The sequence below is a fragment of the Triturus cristatus genome, chromosome 11 (assembly GCF_964204655.1).
Source record: "Triturus cristatus chromosome 11, aTriCri1.1, whole genome shotgun sequence".
Taxonomy (NCBI): Eukaryota; Metazoa; Chordata; class Amphibia; order Caudata; family Salamandridae; genus Triturus; species Triturus cristatus.
In genome coordinates this window covers 471,179,336-471,187,762 of record NC_140594.1, presented here as the reverse complement: position 1 = coordinate 471,187,762, position 8,427 = coordinate 471,179,336, and positions in this window count along the sequence as shown.

Below are 8,427 nucleotides of genomic sequence, written 5' to 3'. Positions count from 1 at the left end.
ACCATATTTCACGAAGCGCCCGCCAAAAACAAGACCTGCACATTGACAATAACAAGGTCATCATTTTCCCAAACTTTACCAAGGAGGTGCTTGCTTCTTCAATTCACCACAAGCGTGGGACTGGCTCGAAGCCCACGGGTCGGCGGACCATCCTGTCTCACCTCCAGGAACCCCGCAGCAGAGCCACGCACCATGGAATCGAATCCAAAGCCCCTTCGCACAGGGAACATGGCCTTGAATGTCGCAAGGCACTGCAGGCGGTTGTGTACCACAGTCAAAGAAGTCCTGGGTCTTCTCTAGTCGGCACCGGACTCCGCTCTGACAGATCAGAAACCTCACCGGACCGCAGCAATAATGAGAGCCTGAAACCTGGCTTGCCACAGGTTACACCCCAAACAGCCGATGACCTTGTGTGAGAGCTGTGTAATGTAGCCACTCGTGGGGACTTCCTGAGACCTGTCATCCCCGTGCCAATGGCGCAGTTTCTGAGAACTTATGGCTTCCCCACTATGAACTCTGAATGACATTCAATTGAAATGGGGCTAGTTGGCTTGATCAGATACTGGGGAGGCAGAGGTATGGGACCATTGGCAAGGCACTAGTCAGGTGACCACCCCTACTACTGTCCCTAGATGATGGTTTTTTTCTAATACGGTTTGGACAGGGACTCTCGGTTGGATACCTGTCCTGGGGAGTTGAGGTTGTTACTTCAGTTGGGTTTTTTTAAGGGGATGCAGGCGTGTCACAGGGTGACAATTTTTTAACAGACGTATCATGGGGGAAGGTTTTTTAAAAGTTACACATACTGGCTTCAACAATGGGACCCCCATTAGGATTGACTTGTCTATCCTGGAATGTAAGGGGAATGCACTCCATGATCCGACGTCATAAAATACACTTCTACTTAGTTCGCAGAGGCATTCAGATTTCACTCCTCCAGGAAACGCATTTGCTGGCGAAAGAAGGGAAGGCATTGCAGCGTCGCTGGAGGGGCCAGGCTTATTACACTAGTTACTCCGCTTTTGCAAGAGGAGTTTTGATATGGATTAGGGCTGGAGTACCATTCCAATGTACGTCACAGGTGACTGACCCTGACGGTAGGTATGTGGTGGTAACAGGGAGGCTAGATGTTAGAGACTTCACCTTCTGAAGTATATACGCACCCAACACAGACCAACCAGCCTTCTTCGCCCATTTATCGGGGAAGATGGCGACCGTCCTCACGGGCTCCATTTTATTAGGGGGCGACCTTAACTGCACCTGCGACGTCACATTGGACTGTTCACACCCCCCCTTCCTAATGCACCCGCACACAAATTGGCAGAGGCATGCCGTAGTTGGCAACAGGAATGGGGCTTAATAGATACTTGGCAGGCACACCACCCTGACACCCGCGATTACTCCTACTTTTAAGCCCTCCACGAGTTACATGTTAGACTAGACTCCATTTTAAGCTCACCGGATGTTCATGAGGGGATTGGGTGCAGTGAATACCTTACCAAGAAAATCTCTGATCATAACCCGGTCCTAGTGCAGTTGCAATGGTCCCATGCTCGTCCCAAAATCCCCACCTGGGGACTGCAACCCGAGGCCCTAGATGACCAAGTTTTCCGTGCAGCAATAGGCTCAACTATCATCACCAATTTTCAAGATAATGGGGGCACAGCCACATCATCACTTGTGGAGTGGGACGCATGTAAAGCGGTCCTCAGAGGGAGGTGCATATCTGAGATGGTTGGTGTTCGGAAGGTACTCCTTCAGGACATAAACAGAGATGACGAACCCCTACGCACCCCGGAAAAAGACAGGCCTGAAAACCCAGACATGCAACGAGAGCTTCTCGAAGCTCGGGAGGCCGTTGCCACGGAGGTGGAACGCTTGCGCTGCTTCGATTACAAAAATTACATAACTCATGTGCATTCCGAGAGGGACAAGTCAGCAGCCCTTCTGGCTTGGTTGGCCAACCCAGCCAGATGAGGATCGGTGATCCTTGAGCTCCGTGACAAGCATGGGGTGCCCAGATATGACCAACAGGGTATCAATGATCTGTTTCTCATGTATTATAGTAAGTTCTACAAGAGTCAGTTATCCCCCACTGACGAGGAAATGCATGAGTTTACATGGGAGGTCGACCTGACAGCTCTGGATGATGACGCCGCAGCCTCACTGGGGCAAGAGATTGAAATTGGGGAGGTACGGGGAGCTACCAAGAGTATGGCCTGCAAGAAAACTCCAGGCACTGATGGCCTACCAATCGAATTTTACCTCACTTATATAGACCTTCTGGCTCCCAAACTAGTTCAGTTATATAATGATGCCAAGCAAATTTGAAAATTACCGGTTTCCAGTAGGAAAGCAGTTATTATTGCTCTGCTCAAGCCAGGCAAGCAGGCATGGGATAAAATGGCCTATCACCGACTCTCTATGCTCAATTTGGATTATAAAATATTAAGCAAAATTTTAGCTACCCGGTTACTTCCCCACATGACCACCCTGGTTTATGAAGACCTGTCCGGGTTCATTCCCACCAGAAACACAGCGCTCAATGTCAGGAGGCTTATGAGGGTCCTGGAGGCAGATACTTACCACGCAATTGATGCCACAATATTTGCAGTGGACAGAGAAAAAGTCTTTGACAGCCTGGAGTGGGCTTTCTTATTTCATGTGATGCAGACCATGGGCCTGGGCTCTGACTTTGTGAGCTGAATGGCTCTCCTATATGCTGATTCCACTGCCAGAGTAAGAACTGGGGGGCTCATCTCAGATGCCTCCGAAGTGGGACGGGGCACAAGTCAGGGGTGTCCCCTCTCCCTGCTACTGTTCGCCCTGGCGATGGAGCCGCTGGCCGCACAGGCTAGATCAGGGTGAGCCTACCGGGGGCTTGATATCCATGGCCAAGTCCATTACATGGTATTATATGCTGAGGACCTTTTGCTTTTCCTAGCTGATGCAGAGTCGGATCTCCGGGGAGCAAAACGTCTACTCCACGCTTTCAGCAAAGTGGCGGAATTGAAGGTGAACTGGTCTAAATCTTGTATCTTCCTGGCATGAAGGGACCGGGTGGGCCTGCAGAGCTCCGAGGGAGTGACTTGGGAGGACCGTTGCCTACCCTATTTTGGTACACAGATATACCACAGTCAGGAAGACATCCTTGAGGGTAACATTGGAAGGGCCATCAGGAGAGCAAAATCTAACTTTGAATTCTGGGGCTCCCTGCCGTTTTCTGTTGCAAGGTGAGTGGCCCTGCTCAAAATGATAACCCTCCCACGGCTCTTAATTTACTTTGGGACCTTGCAGGTCTGGATATTGACAACATTCTTCAAGGAACTCCGTTCCATGATCTCCGCCTTCATCTGGGGCACAGGCAGATGACGGGTGGTGCTCAGCACACTCATGCAACATAGAGCGGAGGGTGGTCTGGCGGTCCCAGATTACGAGACCTATTACCTGGCAGTGCAATTCCAGTGGCTCACACATTGAGTGGCGGACGCCATCAGGGGGGATGATGAGCACAGAGAGGACATTAGGGCCATGTCATTGCTATTCCGCATCGTTCTGCGGCTCCCGGTAAACGCTGCATCCCTCACCCTGGAACTTAACACAGCGAGAAAATGCTGGAACAGATATCTGCAACGTGTCTCCATCAAATGCCCTTATGCCCAGGAAATACCATTGCTTATGAGTAGGGCCTTGCCACATGGAGGTAACTGGAGGAGATTGGGGATTTGGGCGGAGCAGGGGCTGACTTGCATGGTAGACCTGTATGAGGAGGGCGCCATGGTCCCGTTTAATGATCTACAGGCCAGATATGACATTCCTGGGGGGATTTCCTACAGTACACGGCCCTTACTGCAGCTTTTAGGAAACATTGGGGCGGAGGGCTGACAGAACCACAAACTTCCCTAGGCTGTCAATATGTGGTGATGGCCGCGGGCACATTTAAAGCAGTCACGTGTCGATACAGGCGCATGATGCTAGAAACTCCAATCCCCTTGACTGACCAAAAGACCAAATGGGACACTGACTTTGGCGAGGGCATCCCAGACAAGGCATGGGGGATGATAGTAGAAAGAGCCTGGAAGAGCACCAGAAATGCATGGTTCCAACTAGTACACTTCCATATTTTGCACAGAGCATATCTCACCCTGGAAAAGCTACACAACTATTTTCCCGACCCACACAGCGGCCTGCCCATGCTGTAATGCAGACAGTGCAGACTTCAAGCATATGTTATGGAACTGCCCGTTCCTTGACAGGTATTGGGAGGTGATAACGGCAGTCCTTTCAGGCCTCACTGATAGAGAGATCGACCCGACCATGGCGCACTGCCTCTTGCACTATTTCCCTAACACGTCCAAGAATAAAATCACTAGTAAATTGATAGATCTGGGCCTAATACTGGAAAAACAAAACATCACCTCACATTGGAAGGCTAAACAAGGTCCCTCTATAGCAAGTTGGAAAACAGAGTTCATAAAATGGTCTCCCTGCCGTTGTCTGTTGCAAGGTGAGTGGCCCTGCTCAAAATGATAACCCTCCCACGGCTCCTAATTTACTTTGGGACCTTGCAGGTCTGGATATTGACAATATTCTTCAAGGAACTCCGTTCCATGATCTCCGCCTTCATCTGGGGCACAGGCAGATGACGGGTGGTGCTCAGCACACTCATGCAACATAGAGCGGAGGGTGGTCTGGCGGTCCCAGATTACGAGACCTATTACCTGGCAGTGCAATTCCAGCGGCTCACACATTGAGGACCCTGTTTCCATAGGAAATCCGCAACATTCTATTTGGAATAACTTTGGCGCCGGTCGATGAATCCTCGCGAAATTTTCAAAATAGGTGGGGCGCTACGCTCCGCTCCTACCCTGAAAGTCTCGGGGGGATTCGTCAAGCGGGGGCTGAGAAAAAAGGGGGGTCCCAAAACGCGTTTTTCCCATGCATTTTTCCATAGGACCTTTAGACACAGCTACAGCCCGAACGGCTGAACAGAGTTACTTGAAATTTGGCAGAGAGGTAGTCCTCAGGTCAAGGAAGTGCCTTTTGTAGGTCTGGTGTAAATCTGTCCAGTAGTTCCTGAGAAAATAGCATTTAAATCAATATATATATGTGGGCGGAGCCTAACCACACATCTCATCCTGAGATCTGATTGGCTGTCAGCACTTCATCCAAGAAGTGTTGGCAGCCATCTTGGGACCAATATACATGATAGCACCTCATTAAAAAGATTAGTTAATAGAAGATTTTAAGACTTTAGTTACATTATAAATCATTTGTTGATGGTACCATACTCATTTTAGGAATTGTGGTATGTTCTAAGGTGATTTCACCATGTGAAAAAGCCTTCTGCTGGGATATCATGATTGAGAGAAAAATATTTTCTCATGCTTTTACCACAGAGGTTTGGAAGGTGATCTATAAGCTAAACTGAGAGCTTATTTTCTGTAAATTCACATTATCTTTCTCAGTCATGTGAGAATGAAGTCTGACATTCTCAGTAAAACATGTACATCCAACAAGGGCAGAGACTGTCAGTTGATTCCTTTGTGTTCTACTGCAGCTTTCCAGAGTGTTCCAAAGAACTACTAGAGCGCTAACCGTCCTACTTATGATAAATGTATGGCACACCTGAAGCCATCTTGCTTGGATTAAAGTGGTAACTCTTAAAACATTTAATTTAAAAAGGAACAAAATGAGGGGGTTCATTTTTCCATAAAAAGTATGATTAGTGCTGCAGAAAGAAAAATTAGGGCACATTTTGAGTGACTTCTCAAATCCTGGCATGCAGACTGAAACATGCACTTTCAATTCCAGCAGCAGTTTTCCCTGGTGAGCAGTAGCTTTACTACAGTGATCTAATGAGCAAAAAGAGTGCTAACATTCTGATTTTATGGCAAATGTGTGACACATTTGAATGCCTTCTTGATGGAATCAAAGTAAAAAACTGAAAGTATTTCCTACTGAGGAGACTGCAGTAAATGAGGAAATTAGGAAACTTCATAACAAATAAGTCTCCCAAGATGGCCACCAGAGACAAAAGAGCCCAAATGTAGCCCAAATATCACCCAGATGTAGCCCAAGTATAGCCCAATGACAGAATGTCCAAGAATGTTCTTAAAAACAACTAGAGCACTTACTGTCTTCATTATGACAAAAGTATGGCACACCTGAAGCCATCTTGATTGGAATAAACTGGTAACACTTAAAACATTTAATTTAAAAAGGAACACAATGAGGGGGTTCATTTTGCCATAGAAATTATGATTAATGCTGAAGAAAGAAAATGAGGGCACATTTTGAGTGACTTCTCAAATCCTCTTCTATTTCATTAAAAAATTCTGACATGCAGACTGAAACATGCACTTTTAATACCAGGAGCAGACTTCCATGGTGAACAGTAGTTTTACTACAGTGATCTAATGAGCAACTAGAGTGCTAACATTCAGAATTCATGGCAAATGTGTGACATATCTGAATACCTTCATGATGGAATCAAAGTAAAAAACTGAAAGCATTTCCGACTGAGGAGACTGCAGTACATGAGGAAATTAGGAAACTTCATAACAAATAAATCTCCCAAGATGGCCACCGGAGACAAAAGAGCCCAAATGTAGCCCAAAATCACCCAGATATAGCCCAAATATAGCCCAATGACAGAAGTGTGCAAAACACTTATTATTTTGTGTTTTTGCAGTGTTATATAGTGCAGACTTGTCAGGTATTGGAGTGCTTTACATGAGCATTGGTTACATCACACATGAACAAATTCATTTTGGTTGTAGACATGGGGAGACTAAGTGATTTGACCAGAATCACAGAATGTCGAGCTGAAGCAGAAACTTCAACCTGGTTCCCCAGTTGCAAAGTCTGCAGTTCTGGAAGTAACACCACATCCTCTACCCTAAGTGCAACATTTAATCAAGTTGTCAACTAGATAAAAAAACATAAAGATAACAAATAATTTAAAAGTGCTTTGTCGCTATTTGAAAACTCAGAAAATATGTCCTTATTTTAGTCTTTTAGAGCACTAACCATAATTTTGATGCCAATAAGACCCTCTCATATATGTAATTTCTAAAGGAATGCTCTAGGTATTACGGTTTTGATTACATCAAGATGATGTCAGGCGTTCCACACTTTTGTAATAAATGATATTCTCTGTATCTCAATTAATGGACTGACAGAGAGAGAGAGAAAACACATCTATAAATGCATCATGAGAAACAAGTTACACCAAGGAAAATGTTACCTAGGGACACTCACATTTACTCTTAGAGCAAGCATTCCTGCAATTACAATACAACATCTTTTAAATGCAAAAGTAAAGAGAACAATGGTTAAACATAACATGACATTTCATATAGGTAAAATAGAATAAGATACTTCAAGCAAAGCAGAGCAAGACATTTTAAGCAAAGGAAGACAAGAGCTCCCAGTTCTTGGGGAAAACCTGCACAGCCTGTTAACCTACATACAGACGGCGAGGTTGTCCGTCGATATCTGTGGGTGCTCCCTTTTTATATCATTTTGTGGGCTCCTTTGCACGCTACATCTACCTACGTATGCTACCCAAAAGCTTCGTCTGCAGCTTTTACCAGACATTTCGTCATTTACCCACTTAATGCTGACAATGGACTGGGTGAAAAGGTCAGTCTCTCAGGCCAATCGCTTATCGTAAGTTCCATAGAGCAAGCAGAAAATAATGGGTATTGTACAGGAATTCAATATATTCATGTATAAAATCTCCTCAGTTCTCCTAACTTGACGCTCTGCGGTTGCCACTTCCTTAAAAGCGGGAAACCTTGCCAGGAAGCAAGTACCAGTCCAGGATACAGCCTACTGTATGTCGACAGCTTCAGGGGGATGTTGAACTTTGATACCGAGCACGGAGCACTCGGGTAGGGTGGGGGCTACTAGTTTGGAGCAGAAGGCCTCGCAGACCTGCCTTCAGACTGCTATACACTAAAATTGCAGAGCTATGGTCAATTTAACAAAGAGGCCTACATATTGAACAGAAGGGCCTACACAGGGGTTTTATGCTGGCTGAGTGGTAAGGATGTCTCAGGATAATTATATAGCAACACAGGACCCGCTGGTCAATTTAATACGGCCTACAAATGCGGCTGGCAGGGCAAGGACAAGGGTCTCATACTTCAGGTGTGGACAGAACGGGCCAGGGGCCCCCTGTGATACAAAATCTACCCTCCTTCAAGGCTGTGGCAATGTAATAGACCATTGTGGGCAGAAGGAAGAGGCAATGGTAGTACAACCATACATGCCAACAGACCCGATTCAGCCAGGAAACGTCCAATGTTTTTAAGCTCAAATGGGCTTTATTTGATCTGTCTCCTGTCTACAATATCCTCTTTTTCAATGTAACTCAAAGGGGAAAATCAATACCCCAGTTTTTTTTCAAAATCTCCCTCT